Source organism: Dasypus novemcinctus, chromosome 1 (genome assembly GCF_030445035.2).
Source record: "Dasypus novemcinctus isolate mDasNov1 chromosome 1, mDasNov1.1.hap2, whole genome shotgun sequence".
NCBI classification, from domain to species: Eukaryota; Metazoa; Chordata; class Mammalia; order Cingulata; family Dasypodidae; genus Dasypus; species Dasypus novemcinctus.
The window spans coordinates 134,627,973-134,645,813 of NC_080673.1; the positions used below are offsets into that span (position 1 = coordinate 134,627,973).

At 38.2% G+C, this 17,841-nt stretch overlaps 1 long non-coding RNA gene across 1 annotated transcript in view; it reads left to right on the forward strand.

Annotated features, from left to right (window-relative positions):
* The window catches only part of LOC131278523 (uncharacterized), a 45,340-nt gene that overhangs the window by 13,299 nt on the left and 14,200 nt on the right, over nucleotides 1-17,841 (forward strand). The window contains exon 2 of the long non-coding RNA XR_009185866.2: nucleotides 16,209-16,504. This is a non-coding gene — a long non-coding RNA (uncharacterized lncRNA). The remainder of the gene's footprint in view (nucleotides 1-16,208; nucleotides 16,505-17,841) is intronic.

The following is a 17,841-nucleotide window of genomic DNA, read 5'->3' on the forward strand; positions in this document are numbered from 1 at the left end:
GGCAAAGATTTCATAGATAGGACACAAAAAACACAGGCTATGAAAGGAAATTGTACTTCATCAAAACTAAAAGAAAAATGCCTGCACTTCAACAATTACTCTTTTGAAAATGAATGGTAAGTCTCAGACTGGAGGATAAGGTTTGTAATACACACACACATACACATATATATATATAACATATCACTTGTAGCTTAATGATTTGAAAAAATTGTACAACTCAGTAATAAGATGACACCACAATAAAGATATGGGCAAAATATTTGAACAGATACATTACAAAAAAGATTTATGAATGGCCAATAAGCACTTGAAAACATGCTCAACATCACTTTAGTCAGAAGTTAAGTGTATGTTAAAAGCACATTGATGGGAAGCAGATGTGGTTTAAGTGATAGGGCTTCCACTTACCATATGGGAGGACCTGGGTTCAATCTCTGGGGTCTCCTGGTGAAAAAGAAGAGAAAAGTGTGCCTGCAAGGCGAGCCGGTGCCCGCATGGTGAGCCAATGCCCACACAGCAAACCAGTGCACATGTGGTGAGCTGAGGGCCCACACTGTGAGGCAGTGCCTGTGCAAGTGAGTCACTCAGCAAGATGATGATGCAACAAAAGAGAGACGAAGGAGAGAGTCAAGGTGAAATACAGCAGAAACCAGGAACTGAGGTGGCACAGCTAACAGGGAACCTCTCTCCACATCAGAGGTCCCCAGGATCAAATCCCAGTGAATCCTAGAGGAGAAAAAATAAGAAGAAAAGTCCAAAAGATAAATAGATACAGAAGATCACATAGCAAATGGACACAGAAGCAAAAACAGCACGGTGGGGGAAGGGAGGCAGGGGAGGGGAAGCAGGGGAAGGGGGTGAAAGGGAGGGGGAGGGAAGGGGGAAGAAGGGGAAGGCAGAGGGAAGAGGGACGGGAAGGGGAAGGGGGAAGGAGTATATAAATAAATAAATAAATCTTTAAAAAGAAAAAGCACATTGAGATACTATTGCACACTCTTTAGAATAGCTAAAGTTAAACTGACTGACACTACCTAGTACTGACAAGCACATAAAGCAACTCGAACTCTCAAACATTGTTGGTGGGAATGTAAAATGGTACAATGCCATTAGAAAATGATTTAGTGATACTTTTATAAAGTTAAACTACACTTACCATACTGTCCAGCAATTCCATTACAAATATTTCCCAGACAGAAATGAAAACATATTCTTACACAGGACTTAACCCAAAAGTTCATAGTAACTTCATCTATGATAGCCAAAACCTGGAAACAACCCAAATGTCCATCAACTATCAGAGAAACAAATTATGCAATACCCATACAATGGAATACTACCCGTAAAAGAAAATTAATTACTGATGCTAATATCAACATGGATGGCTTTCAAAAACATTATGCTAGGTGAAAGAAGCTAGACACAAAAGTGGACATACTGTATTCCACTTGTGTGAAAACTCTAGAAAAGACTAGTCTAATCTCCAGTTACAGAAAGCATATCAGCTGTTATCTGTGCTGAGGAGTAATGAGGTATTGCCTTGGACGTGGCACAGGGCAACTGTTCTACGCTTGATTTGGTCGTGGTTACACAGGTTTTAAATTTGTCAAAACTAATTGAAATATACCCTTAAAATACCTACATTTTATGTAAAATATATCTCAGTAGGTAGATTTTTTTCAAACAACAAAAGTGCCTCAAGGTAGGAGAAGAAAGAAAGAGATAGGAGAGAAAGAATTTCATCCTGCCCATATTAGGCTGATAGTTGCCTGGGGAAAAGTGATAGATTGGCATCATATCCAGGACTGCTTGGCAATCCAAGAGTAAGACATCCCTAACTGGCTCTATCCTTACTGCCCCTCCAAACATTATAGGCAAAAATCCAATTTTGAGTCAAGACTCAAAATTGAAGGGAGTTTCAAATCATCTCGTCGAGGCTGTCTTCATGATACAACAAGGAAATTGTGACTCAGAGAGGTTAAGAGCACCCTGGCTTCACTGATAAGTCATGTAACATTTTATAAAAGGCAGAATTCCTTATGACCAGGAATCCTGTGTGGACACTAAAAAACAAGAAATAAAAAAGTAAAGTTAACATCAAATATCAAGTATCATCACATTAGCAAATTTCTTTTTTCAAACAAACTCAGGAATACTAAAAGAAAACTGAAAAAAATCCAGCCTTACAAAAAAAATACTAATATTGGATCACCGGTTAGAAGCGTAAGGAGTATAATATTTGGAAGATGAATTAGTATCTACACCTCCACTCTTTATCCTCCTCTCTAATAAGGTAGGTGTTTTAGTTTGCTAGGCTGCTGAAAGCAGATATGATAAAATAGGTTGGCTCTAACAATGGGAATTTATTAGCTTACAAGCTTATAGGCTTTTTTAAAATCTTATTTTTAAAGAAGCTTTAGATATATATTTTACATAAATGATACATCAAAAATATAGGAGGATTCCCATATGCCCCAACTCCCCAGACACTTCCTCATTAACAACATCTTTGATTGTCTGGTATATTCATCACAATTGATGAACACATATTGAAGCATTGTTACTAACCATAGTCAATAGTTTACATTATAGTTTACACTTCGCACTGCACATTTTTATAAGTTTTGACAAAATGTAGAATGGCCTTCATTCAGAACAATTCCAATGTCCCCCAAATGCCCCATGTTGCACCTATTCTTCCCTCTCCTTCCCCTCAGCACCTCAGGTGGCCACTGCCTTTATATCAATGTTACAAGTTCTTCTTTTGTTAAAATAATAAGTCTACTTTAGTCCATAGATTCATTTCCACCTTATGTTTGTTCACTCCTCAATCTTAGAGGATTTTAGGATGGTGATACCCACTCTGTTTCTGCTTGAGAGAGGGCTTAGATGCCATGAATGGAACTGTCCAGTTTGCAGTTATAGATACTCTCTGTTTTTGAGGGATGGGCATTATCCATCATCATGATTTTGTTAGTTGCCCTGGGGGAGTCCTATGAACTGGAGAGTTGGTATATTAATCAGATCGCTCTAGGGAAACAGAATCAACAGAAGATATCTGTCAATAGTATGAGCTTTTATGAGTCTCTCACATGACCATGCGGATGCACAAGTTCAGGTTCTGCAGGCAGGCTGCAAACCAGGGGCTCCAATGAAGGTCCTCGATGAGTTTCCAGGAGATGTTGACAGTCCAAAGACAAGCTGGGAAACTTTCTCTGAATGCTGAAATCACTTCCCCTTTTAAGGCATTCAACTGATTGGATAAAGCACCACTCATTGCTAACGGCAATCTCCCTGATTGATTGTGGATGTAATCAGCTATCTGTGCAGTAAGCTCACTGGTGATGAAAGTCCATAAACGTCCTTGTATTACAATTAGCTCAATATTTGCTGGACCAAGCAACAGGGCATAATTACATGGCCGCATTGACACATTGGATTAACCATCACAGTAGGTGTTGGCTACAATTCTGCTGAGATTCAGAGCTCAACCAGCATATGAACAGCCAGAAGATTTAATTCTCTGGTAGACACATTTAATGGTTATTGTGCTAATTATAAGTTCACATAAAAAAGGCAGAAGAGACATGTTTAGGGAAATTATAAATGAGTCTAACTCTTTTACATTGAGGAAAATATATTCCAAGATAAGGCCCACTGGCAGGCTGCCAAATTCCTGAGATTATCTGCCCTACCTATAGTGTCTAGATGTCTCTAGGGCCCTCGGGAGTACCCCTGCTTGAGGACATGCTTGAGGGACAGGTTATTGTGGCATTCAATAAGATCTTCCTAGGCACAAACTTACAGTTTTGAGGCCATGAGTATGTTCAAGTAAGGCATCATCAAGGCAATACTTTCTTCCCAAAGACCAGCTACAGGAAATCCTTGGCTCTTCTGCCACATGGCAAGGCATATGATAGCATCTGCTAGTCTCTCCCTTCTCTTCCAGGTTTAGTTACTTTCAGCTTCTTGCTTCTATGACTTTCTCACTTTTTCTCTCTATTTATCTCATTTATAAAGAACTCCAGTAAGAGGATTAAGACCCACCCTGGACCATGCCTTAACTGATGTAACTTCATCAAAAGGTTTTACTTATAATAAGTTTATACCCACAGGAATGGATTAGCTTTAAGAACATGATTTTCTGGGAATTCATGTAGTTCCAAACCACTGCAATAGGTTTCAGGGGTCTTCAACTTGGAAGGGATGTGAAAAGAGGATGGAGTCTGAGACAGAACATCTCAACTTTGGTTGGAGTGAATAGATTCAGAGGACAAATATCCCAAGTCCTATCTTGGAGAAAATGCCAAAGTTGTTGACTGAAAAGTGAGTCCTAACTGCTTAATTCAGAGTGTTAAACTGTTAATTCAGGGTGCTAAGCCATCAAGGAAAGGTAAATTATATATAAATATATATATATATGAGGATCAAGCAATAAGGAAAGAAAAGTAGAGGGGATAGAAAATGAGGTGGTGAACTGGTCATCATTGCTATTGGATCTATCTTTTTGAGCTCTACTACATTTACCTTAGTTCAGTCTTTCTAATCTAGCATAGTGTAATGGCCCTGCCCTCCTGTAGTATGTCCTCTAAACAAATACCTGAATGACCTTTCTAAATTGTAAACTTGATCATGCAGTTCATCTATTTCAATTACCTTCTGCAGTTTCCAAGGGCTTATAGGATAAAGTATAGCATTCAAGGTGCTCCATGATCTGTATCAGCCTCCTGCTCTTTACAACCAAATTTCCTACTGCTCCTGTTGGTGATTGCATCATGTTCTCCAAAAGACATTTTCAAATCTTGATTCACATTCCTGCAGAAGTAAACACATTTGTAAATAGGACCTTTTGAAGATATTATTGTTAGTTGACTGTGTGGTCTTTTGTGTTCTCTATCTTGAGGACAGGGACTGTACTTATTCATTTTTATTTCTTTAGCCCTAGCATTTTTGCCTAGCACATAGTAGGCACTCAAATATATTTTCTAAATAAATCATTGTCTGATGAACTGATTGAATGAAAGAGAATAGAAGTTCTTTCAAGGGTGAAAGAGTCAAAACAGGATGAATTTCAGAGAATACCTTCTCCAAGTTTGGCTAAAATAAACATGAAAACGGACATTTCATAACAGTAAGAATTATTAAACATGTTTATTCTGACTCACTTTTCAATCCAATATTGCTTCTAATCTAAAGCCATTCTGAGGAAATTATGCTTGACCACAAGCTCCACAAACTATTCCTGGTTTCCTATAATAAGACCAAGAAAAAAATTTAATACGTCATCTATAGCCTCACCCTACCTCAGTCTTCAAATCCCACCTCCCCACACGCACACTTTTTTAAGTCTCTTCCATACTAGCCAAATGTCCCAAGGGATAAATGCAACTATTTCTAAGAACCAAATAAAGAGCACTACCCTGGAAAGTCTGCCTGGCCCAGGGAAGTTTGCTTGCTTCATTGCCACCATGTATGCAGGGTATTGATAGCAGGCTCTCCTCCCCTCCTTCAAGAATTAGCTAGTGAAGCAGATGTGGCTCAACTGATAGAGCATCTGCCTACCATATGGAGGGTCCAGGGTTCGATTCCCAGGGCCTCCTGACCAATGTGGTAAGCTGGCCCACATGCAATGCTGCTGTGCACAAGGAGTGCTGTGCCACACAGGGGCACCCTCAGGTGGGGATGCCCCACGTGGAAGGAGTACGCCCCACAAGGAGAGCTGCCCACGTGAAAAAAAAAGAATTAGCTAGTGTTCTTTTTTTTTTAAGATTTTTTATTTATTTCTCTCCCCATCTCCCCCACAGTTGTCTGTTCTCTGTGTCCATTCACTGTGTGTTCTTCTGTGACCACTTCTATCCTTATCAGCAGCACCAGGAATCTGTGTTTCTTTTTGTTGCGTCATCTTGTTGTGTTAGCTCTCCGTGTGCGCAGCACCATTCTTGGGCAGGCTGCACTTTCTGTCATGCTGGGCGGCTCTCCTTACAGAGTGCACTCCTTGTGCGTGGGGCTCCCCTATAGGGGGGACACCCCTGCGTGGCATGACACTCCTTGCGCGCATCAGCACTGCGCATGGGCCAGCTGCACACGGGTCAAGGAGGCCCAGGGTTTGAACAGCGGACCTCCCTTGTGGTAGGTGGACGTCCTATCCATTGGGCCAAGTCCACTTCCAGCTAGTGTTCTTTTTAGAGCCTGATTCTCCTGTATTCTTTGACTAGAACTTTGGGTGTGCGCATATTCCCTTAACATTTTCACGGATCCCTGAAATCATACTGGCACAATCTTCTAGTGAGAAGAATTTGGGGACCCTATGAAAGTTAGTTTCTTTTTGCTATCTGGAGAGAAACACATTTGTATTATATATCGTAAACATTTAATCATTTGAAAACACTGTTTTAAGGCAAAGCGTGACTTAATAGGAAGATATGCAGAAGAAACAACAAAGCTATAAAAAGGCAGAAAACCCTTGGGAAAATTGCAGAAGTTCCTGTTTCAACCAGGGCAGGCAGAAGAGGTTGGCAAAATCGTAACATGGGCTAAAGCTTGCCTTTTGGTAGAGCATGTCTTCTCCTTTCGGCATGCTGATACCCTTGCCTTGTGCTACCCATCTCTTCCACCTACTTTCAGGAGATTATCCCATATTTCCTCACTCTGAAACTATACCTAAATATGCAATGAATTCTCTCTCCTTGGGATTTGCCTTTTATCAGCAATCAAAGGCCTTTCAACTTCATTTTGAATTAAATCAAAATGAATAATTTTTCTTGAATAAGCAGCCCAGGTGGGAAAAGGAGAAGAAGGACTTTTACTCCCTTTATTGAAGAGTTGGAGAAGGAGAAGCTGATAGGCAAGTATTCTCAACCAACACTGAAGAGGTACTCAGTGTCACTTTAGCAAAGGCCAAGGAGTCATTTTCAACTGTTCTACTGAAAATACAACCCAGGCCTTGCTAACTGAAACTCACACATTTTGGAAGAAACAAGTGCATTAAGGAACAGAGGCAACATAGGATCCTCACTTGCCTCCACCTTACGATCTGCTAACACCCAAGATCTTTTTCTGTCACACTTTCAAATATTGGTTTCTACTACTTTTCCTGAATGTGAAAAATTTGTTCCTCCTTCTTAAATGTGCTAAGCATTCCCTTGTTTCCAGTTTTAAACTTCCGTGTTTTTCTTTTCACTTCAACTTGTTATAGTTCCTTAAATATTATCTCCTAATTTATTACCTCTCCATTAAATTTTTTTTAATTGATTTTGTAAAAATATTACATTAAAAAAACAATGTGAGGTCCCATTCAACCCCACCACCCCCACCCCACCACTCCCCGCCCAGCAACACTCACTCCCATCATCATGATACATCCATTGCATTTGGTAAGTACCTCTCTGGGCATCTCTGCACCTCATGGTCAATGGTCCACATCATGGCCCATACTCTCCCACGTGCCATCCAGTGGGCCCTGGGTGGGTTTACAATGTCGGGTGATTGCCCCTGCAGTACCATCCAGGGCAACTCTAAGTCCCAAAGGCCCCTCCACATCTCATCTCTTCCTGCCATTCCCCATACCCATATCAGCCATCATGTCCACTTTTCCCACTCCACTCCAATGCCACCTTTTCTCTGTGGACCTTGGATTGGTTATGTCCGTGGCATCTCTATGTCAAGAGGAGGCTCAGGTTCCACATGGATACTGGATGCAATCCTCCTGCTTTCAGTTCTAGGCACTCTAGGCTCCATGATGTGGTGGTTGTCCTTCTTCAACTCCATCTTAGCTGAGTGAGGTAAGTCCAATAAATCAGATTGTAGGAGCTGAAGTCTGTTGAGGCTCAGGGCCTGGCTATCATATTGTCAGTCCAGAGATTCAAATCCCCTAAATATATCTTAAACCCCAACACCAACTACAATTCCAGTAAAGTAGCATGAAAGTCTTATGAAAAGAGATTCCATCTGAGTCCAGTTTCATCACGCAGAAACACCAGCTCCAAAGAAGGGCCATCTGACATGGCAGTGAACCCCATCTGCCATGACCATAGAGCCCATGGGTCTCTCTAGCCCTCAAAGGAACCAATACCTGGGATTGTATCTACTTTATCTGTCTCTTCGATTCTGCTCAGTTGTGCATAAGGGCAATCCTTCTGACAGCCTCCAGACTCATTTTTAGAGACTCGTAGCCATATAAACTCATTTCTCCTTTCCATTTCCCCCTTACGTTAGGTCAAACAGCATTTTAAAGTCATGTTATTATATGTAACCTCTCCATTAAATTTGATGTCAACAACAAACTCCAAAAGGGAGAATTTGAGTGTGTTAGTCGCATACACTAAAACTTATTGTAACACAAGGAAAACCATAGCAAGCACAACTTAATTTTTAGAACCTAAGATTTTAGAAATCATTCTGACAGCTGCTGCTGCTGTGTTTACTACTTAGTAAACAGAGTTAACCTTGTGCAAGTCTTTCTTATTCCCACATAACCAAAGGGTAAACTGCTGGAAACAATGGCCAGGCTAAATGTCAGTACCACTGAAACCTAGTTACCTCAGCCATCCTAGAGTGTCCCAGACCTAACGTAAATAAAATTGTGAGTAAAAAGAAGCAAGGCAGAAAATAATTTGAGTCACCAAAGTGATTTTTCAGTAATTACCTCCTTTGGTCAGGTATGGAATGTTAAGGTGAGGAACATGGAAAAAATACAAAGAATATTTAAAAGAATTTAATAAAGTCATTTAAGTTCCCAAAGCAGTATTTCAATTTGGGAAGAAAAAGCTAGGGTTGGGTAAAGAGAAAAGTGTAGAAGAGGTGGCTTATCACATATACCTGAGGCTTCCAGCGTGTATCTAAGCTGTATCACAGCTGGGAATCAGATATCAGGTGAGTGAAGCAGATATTACAGGAGGTCATTTACTATTGTCAGGAAAGTGAGAATCAACCACACAAACTTGGTTTAAAGAAGGTGCTTCAATGGTAAAAAAGAAAAGCAATGTTAAAAAGTCACAGAGCCTGTTACTCAGATAAACCCTGACCCAGTTACCATGGATGCATGTCTAATTCCCAGTGTTATCTGTATAAAACTGAGGCATCATAAGGCCCAGTCATAATACCAGGTATGAGGGTACAAGGGTCCAAAATAATAAAAACATTTGTTCTCAAGTTCTCCTCTTACTCCACTCCAAGCTCCTCCTAAAACATACTCTCTCTAAAATACAATACAAAGTGTATCTTGATATTCTTGTCTCCTTTCCCCTCCCCTCCCACCTCCTTTTACCCAGTAACTCCTTGACCTTTCCAGTTTGAATCCAACTGGCCTTTTTGGATTGTCCATTTTCCCCCATTCATTCATTTTTCCATAAACTAAACATAAGGTACAAATTATAGTGTAGTCCAGAGCTTCCAAACTTGTATGTAGGATGACCACTCCTTCCCAATTTACCCAGGACTTCTCTAGTTTAGCCCTGAAACATCCCAGGAAACCCTTCAATTCTGGGATAAACTGGTATGTCATAAATGAGACAAGATATTGACCTCTTCAGTTCTAGAGGCAACAGATCAGAGCTTGAAGTAGTTGAAGTTTTTGGATCCATAACCTACAGGATATATATATATATATACACACACACACACATATAAAATATATAAACAATATGGACTTAATTATAGGCATTGGTTCATGTGACTGTGGAGATGAGCAAATCCGAATTCCATAGGGCAGTCCACAAGCTGAGAATCTGATGAAAGTTTTTGATGATTTCCCCAGGAAATGTTGGCTAAATGAAGTATGGATGGAAATTCTTCCTTCTGACTGCTGATATCATGTATCTTCATATTCTTGTTCCTTTTCCTTTAAGGCCTTAAACTGATTGGATGAGACTTCTCTCATTACTGAAGGCAATCTAATTAGTTCATTGTAGATCTAATCAGCCCATTGATGCAATCAACTTACTAATTATTTAAATCTGTGAAATATCCTCACAGTAATAATCAGTCCCGTGCTTGCTTGACCAAACAATTGGACACCATTACCTAGCCAAATTGACACATGAACTTAACCATCACACCTGGGGTAGCTAAAGGTTTTGAATCCATAGTTCAGCCCTAGAGTACCTCATTTGTTTGCCTCAATGGCCGATATAATCACTATCATTTTCTATGTGTGCCACAGTGTGAAAAAGTTTAGAAAGCATTGTTCTAGCAACTTCCTTCCAGAGCAGTTCTAAGAAATGAGTAGAAAATACTGGGAACTAATATCTTTTCTTTTGCCCCTGTTCTACCAGTAAGAGTATTTAAAAATGGTTAAAGTGGAAATTTTAGGTTGTAGATTTGTTGCTAAAATAAAAGTTTAAAAACACACAAACATCAGATTATATAACACAAACAGGATTATATAATCCATGGACTATAGTTAATAGCAAAATTATAATATATTCTTTCACCAATTGTAACAAATATACCACCCTAATACAAGGAGCATGTTAAGGAAACTATTTTTTGGATAATTTTTCTGTAAACCTACAACTTTTCTAATTAAAAGTAAATAAATAAATAAGGGAAAATAAGAGAAAAGAAAAGAAAAGAGAAAAGAGAGAAAAAGAAACTCTGAGGGATACAACCCAAGATTGTTCTTCTTTGATCAGGATTTCAGCATAGTGCTGTCATTTTCCTGATTTTTTAGTCCAGGGTGACTTTAATTTTTAGTTCAAAAAATATCTGAAATGCTTCATACAAATTTTCCATACTCAGTGGGGCAGTATGATATTTATTAATTCCAAAAAGAGATATTATGTTTGTAAACTGGTTGGTTCCTCTGGGCATGATACTGCTTTGATTGTATTAGATTCAGAGGTTTCACTTTTACTCTATTAAATCAAGATTAGGGCTTTGATTTAACCACATCATTAGGGCATGCATGGTGGAGTTCCAGCCCCCTTGGTGGGCTGTATAAACAGCTGCTCAATCAAAAACACTGAGAAGTAGATACACAGAGAAGATACACAGAGGATCCTGTGACCCTAGACAGAGACATGAACCTGTTAGTCGACAACTGACCTTGTGAAGAGAACAGAACAGCTTAGTCCAGAAAGAAATCAGGCCCAGAGGAAGAGAGACGACCCCTATGCCAACCTACAGCTGAGACTGGAAGAAGCTGTGACCACAGAGCCTTAAGAGGAAGAAGGAAGCCTGAACTCATCACCCACCATCTTGCTTCAACACATGGCAACAGACTCAGGGTGAGGAAGTACCTCTTATGGTACCTTGAGTTAGACTTTTTAAAGCCTTGTGACTGTAAGCTTTTACCCTAATAAATACCCTTTAAAAAGCCAACAAATTCCTGGTACTTTGCATAAGCATGCCTCTGGCTGACTAATAGCTCTGGCTAACTGAAAGCTTTGACAAGGTTTTTTACATCAGATTTTTACAATATTAGATAGAATGGCTGTGGATGTAGTCACACAGTACCCTTAAGGCCATGATTGAATGAAAAAATTCTTGACTCTATAATAAAAGAAAACATTGCTAAGAAGCATCATGAATGTTCAAAACTATTAAATACCATACCAACAGGAGGACCAAGGCCTGCAGTCCAAATGACAGGGCTGAGTGTGGGAAAGTAAAGGGAGACAAATGCAAGGAGATCAGTATATCCCTTACTGTTCTCTCAGAATCTGTTTCTGAGAGTGATATGGAATAAGCAGTTTGTTACAAGGATTAAACAATATGCAATTGTGATTGTTCATAAAGACATCAATGGAAAGATGTTGCTTCTGCATCTGTTGATGAGCATAAAGTTGCTTGCTAAGTCTGCAGAGCTGGAATCTGGAAGAAAAGATGGAAAAGGAGGTAAGTGAGAACAAGCTGGAATTCACAGATGCAAACTGGAACTTGACTACTAGAACAAACTGGAACCTTCATCTGTCTCTCACAGACTCCAACCTAATGATAAGGGTGAACTGTGGAAGAAACGACCCCTTTGCCAGACCTGCACTTGCACTTGGCCCAGGACTTGAAGAAGCTGAAGAAAGGTTTAGAGGTGCCTAGAGGAGCTATGGGCCTGGCTTCTGCCCAATGTTGATGATGAGCCTGAAGTCATCCCTAACTCCTCTTTTTCTCCCACAACCCACATCCAATTCAGTAGCAAATTCTTTTGGAGCTACCTTCAAAGTATATCCAGAATCTGAATGCTTCTCACCACCTCCATGCTACCTCCCTAGTCCAAACCACCATTATCTATTAACTGGATTTTAAAAAACCTCTTGAAATGGTCTTCCTGCTTCCTCCATGATCCCTTACAGTCATTTCTCAAAACATCAATCAGAGTGATGTATTTATGTCTTTCTCCTGCTCAAAACCTATTTCACAGTGGGGAAAACCACAGGACGCAAAATAGACTACAAATCCTGACCCCTTTCATTTCTAAGACTTCACCTTCGACTTCTCACTCTCTCCCTGCAACCTGGGCTTATTTGGACATTCCTCAAACATACTAAATCCACTCTTACCACAGAGTCTTTGCACTTGCTCTTTCTTCTAACTGGGCTTTTCTTCCCATAGGTATCCATGTATTTCTCCTCCTGACTTCCTTCAGATGTCAGCTCAATTTTAGCTTTCAATTGAGGACTTCCTGAACACCTTATTTTAAAAAGCAGTCTCCTATATGCCCCACCTGCTACCCCTTATCCCCTCTCCCTGCTCTATTTTTCTTCATAACATTTATCAAGATTTAACATTTTTTATATATTACACCTTTGTTTTTTTCTCCTCCCTCTAAAATGAAAGCTCAACAATGACACTCATTTTTATTTTGTTTTTTGTTGTTGTTGTTCATTGTTATATTCTTAGCATTGATACAACGAATACGTGGTGAATGAATTTATAAATCAGTCAGTGAATGCTGGTGGTATTCTTTCATATGTTGCTTTCTTCCTATACACTCGTAGATTTCTTTTCAAACCCTTAGATAACTCCACATACCAGAAATGACAGCAGAAGGTTCTATGTGAACTTAATGAAGTTGGACTCCTAGGACCAGAAATAACTGCCTGAGATTTTTATTAACTTTTGTCTTGACTGCAGATGAAGGATATTACATTTCCTTAGCAAAACAGGACCTTGAAAGGAAATTGAGAATTAAGGCAGAAGATCTTTCCCAGATGAAACAATCCTTCTAGTTATCTCTATTTTCAAGCCTGTTTCATGTGGTATGTTTTACCCCCCCCCCCACTTCCCCAAAACTGTTCTTGGATCAGACTTCTTATCCCCTATGAATGTAATCACCTCAAATATCAATGAAAACCAAAATAAGAGAAATATGCACATTTTGCTTAGAAAATTCCTGGAATGATTTTATGACCAAACAGTAATTAAATTTTCCTGGTATTAATACTGTTTTTCAGGATAGAAAACCCAGAATTAAATCATTAAGCCATTTTGCTTTGTACGTCATCCAGCACAGTAAGATACCCATTTACAAGTTTCATGGATTTTTTCTGTAGTGATTACTAAGAATTTTATTATGTTACATATTTGATAATATCTTGGGAACCATGGTGAATTAAAACTATAGTCCTATTTTGTTAAGACATTACAAACTTATATGAAAGAAAATTGATAATAAAAAGATATGTGCAGTTGTGTCAATTAAATTTACCAGATATGTTCATTTCACCAAATAAAATTTATTTTCCTTCATTCTTCTGTTCCTTTGATATTCAAACTCTTTTTTTGTTGTTGTTGTTAATCAAGAGATCTAACATTGCAAGCAACCTGGTTTTTTGTTTTTGCTTTCTTGGTTTTTGGCCTATACCTAAAAGTCCAATATCTTCATTCCTAGTCTCTGTTCTGCCTCAGGATAAGTTGGCTTTTAAAGCAATTGTAGCTCAAAAGGACAAATTGAGCTAAATTGGTCTCTGAAAGGAAGAAATTCATCTTAATCATCTTCTAGGATGTACTGTCAATTAATTGATGGTCATGAAGTACATTTAAAATGCTAAGACTGTTCACTCCTGTGATGGCAAAAAGTAAAATTCAATGGTTTAATAACCTGTGTATTAGTGATTAGAGATCACATTCCATAGACTATTGGTTATTCATTTGAACTGTTTTTTTACTTTCATTTGTGCATTCATCTATAAATTTTACTAATAAAACTGCTTATTGGGGAAGAATTATATAGTAGCCTATTTACATTAATTAAACCCATGTACTTTGATCACAGCATGGGTCAAAACTCATTTAATCCCAATAATACTATGCCTTTTAAGTTATAGATCTGTCTTTTCAATGTTCAAGATAAACTTCTAAGACTGAAACATTCTTAGAAGAATTTGTGAAGATAGTTTCAAATTACTCATTCACAGTCCTGGCTTATTTAAGCCAGTATTGATCTAAATATTGTCAAGTCAGATTTATCTCCATCTTTGCAACAACATGCTCATGTCACTCAGTAGTTAGAACATACTCTAAATATCAGTATTATCAAAAGGAAGGTAAAATTAGGAAGATAGGACTACCAAAACCAAAAATGGTTTGTCTCAAATTCAAATACAAATTTGTTTAGATTGTCTATACTATATCTCCCTTCCAAATACTCATATCTCCCTCCCATCTATATTGGTTAGAATATGGAATGAAAAGTTCCTTTCATCAGTTTTCATGGAGGGATCTAATATTCCAGGCACAGTCTTATAATGATAAGAATGTAACTGTGGAATCATGCTCTCTCCCTAACTCCCAGAAAGACCTTTAGAAGCCATGTTTGTTTCTGAACCTTAATTTTCTCATCTCTAAAATGAGCGTAATATTAACTTACCCACAGGATTTTTATGGTGATTCAATCAACTAGTAAGACTAAAATTCTTCAAGAGTTTCAGGATTCTGGATTTTTCTAAAATTCTATATATACACTTCAATATAAATTTTATTATTATATCCTAGTCTTAGATAGGATAGGAGTAGAGTGGGGCAAGTGAGGTACTTATTAATGGAGCTCAAGATTTAAAGAGGCACTCACTTTCAAAGTCATATTCATGCCAATCTTGCGTTTGCATGACCCTGAAATTGATTGCCTCCTTAAATTTTGCATCCCAGGTTCCATTCTAAGTTTGGTCTTAATACTATAAAACTTGTCTTTCATTCTTGAAATTCTCATTCCATTTTTTTCTCCAGTAATGCTTGAGTTTCAGTATATTGGTCAGGTTTCTCTAGAAAAACAGAACCATCAGTATATATATAGCATATACTTATGTATGTATATATAGGTGTATATATGTAATAATACATGTAAATATATTACAGGAATTGGCTCACATGACTGTGGGGATTAGCAAGGCCGAATTTCGTAGGGCAGGCTGCAAATTGGGAACTGAATGATGACATTGAACTCCACAGAAAAAATCACAAATTCTTCTTTCTGACTGATAAATCCTCAGTTCTCCCTAGAAGGCCTTCAATTGATTGGATGAGGAGACTTCTTTCATTGCTAAAGGCAATCTTTTTGGTTGATTGTAGATGTAATCAGCCATAGATGCAATCAACTGACTAATCATTTAAAACTGTCTACAAGATAGCCCCACAGTAGCAATCAGGCCAAGGCTTGCATGACCAAACAACTGATTACCATAACCTACCCAAGCTGGCACCTGAAATTAACCATAACACTCAGTATGTGGCATTTGTATTTTGATAGAGATAAAGGAAATAAGAAATATTTGGGATATGTAGCAGGTAATCTTCTAAACCTCTCTTGTCTTATCTATATATAGGGAATAACACTTCAACAGCACATGCATCATAGGATTTTTAAGGATTAAAATATATGTAAAGTGTTTTAAAGTGTTAGGAACATAGTAACAACTCAAAAAGTTCTGTCATTTATGGGGGAATGATTATTAAGATTACCCCTATAAATTAATGCTCTTAGCTTATATTCTTAAAATGCTAGTGTAAAATGATATGGCTTTTTTAGGAACTATTATCTAAACATTAGACATATGTGCTCGTTATGCCCTTTTTTCATTTTTAAAAACAATTTATTGAAGTATATCATACATATATGAATATACATATAGCAGTTTGATATTGTTTATAAGAAATATTGATTATGTTTGTATACTGGTCTGTTCCTCTGGGCGTGATACACTTTGATTGTATTAAATTCAAAGGTTTTATGTTTTCCTGGTTAATTTAAGATTAAAGCTTTGATTCAACCACTCCAGTAGGCTGTGACCCAGGGTTGAGTCCCTACCTCCTTGGTGGAGTACATAAACGACACCACTGAAAAAGACACAGAAGAAGATACATGGGAATAGAGAGAGGTTCATAGACACGGCAGAGGAGAGAACTTCTTCCTGGTGACCTGGAGACAGATGAACCATTCGCCTGATAGTCTGCAGCTGAAGAGACCAGAAGCTAAGAGGGACTGAGCAGCTAAGAAAGCCCAGAAAGAAATAAACCCTCCAACATACAGCTGAGATTGGAGAAAGCTGAGCCCATGGCACCTTAAGAGAGAGAGGTAGGTTGAACCCTTACAGAAATTGCCCACCATCTTGCTCCATGGCAACAGACTTTGGTGAGGAAGTACCTCTTATGGTACCTTGTGTTGGACTCTTTAGGGCTTTACAACTGTAAGCTTTTACCCCAAATAAATACCCTTTATAAAAGTCAGCTGATTTCTGGTACTTTGCATCAGTACCCCTTTGGCTCACTAATACATAAACAATAAATGTATAGTAAAAGTTGTGAAATTATGAAACAAACATGCATAGCATCATACAGGGCTCCCATACATCACCCCACTACAAATACCACAAACACCTTGCATTGTTGTGAAACAGTTGTAGCAAATTATGAAAGAGGATCATCAAAGTATTACTATTAACTATAGTCCACATCATACATTTGATACATTTTGCCACTAACCCACCCTATTATTTTTTATTCATAAACCGTATAATTTATCGAAAGTGTACAATCTATGGCATTTGGTATAATCCGAGTTGTGTATTCATCAGTTCAATCAATATTAGAGCATTTTAATTACTCAAAAAATAACTACATCATACCCATATGTTAGCACTACTAATTATAAATCCTATGATGCACTTTTACCATTTCTATTTTTTTCCAAATATTTACAAACAACTTTTTTACCAATTCTGCACAGATTAAACCTTAGCTTTCCATTCTCTAACCACATTCTATTCTCCGGTGACTTATATTCTAGTTTTCTAGTTACTAACTCAGTGAGTTTACTCATTGTATTTAGTTTATAATAGTGAAATCATACAGTATGTGTCCCTTTCTGCTTGGCTTGCTTCCTTCATCATAATATCCTCCAAGTTTATCCATATTGTCATATACTTCATGACTTCTTACAGCAGAATAATAGTCCATCGTGTGTATATACCATGATTTATTTATTCATTCATCAGTTGATGGACACCTGGGTTGGATGTGTGATTTCAAAATAGTTTCTACCATTGAGTAAGTTGCCTTTTCACCCTCTTCACAAAGTTCTTTGAGGTGCAAAAGTGTTTAATTTCAAGGAGGTCCCATTTGTCTATTTTTTTCCTTTTGTTGCTTGTGCTTTGGGTATAAGATTTAAGAGACTCCCATCTACTACAATGTCTTGTTGATGTTTCACTACATTATCTTTTAGGAGTTTTATGGTCATAGCTTTTATGTTTATCTTTTTTCTCTCTCTCTCCCCTTCTCACCCCCCCAGTTGTCTGCTCTCTGTGTCCATTTGCTCTGTGTTCTTCTGTGACTGCTTCTATCCTTATCAGCGGCACCAGGAATCTGTGTTTCTTTTTGTTGTGTCATCTTGCTGGGGAGTTTAATCCATTGACA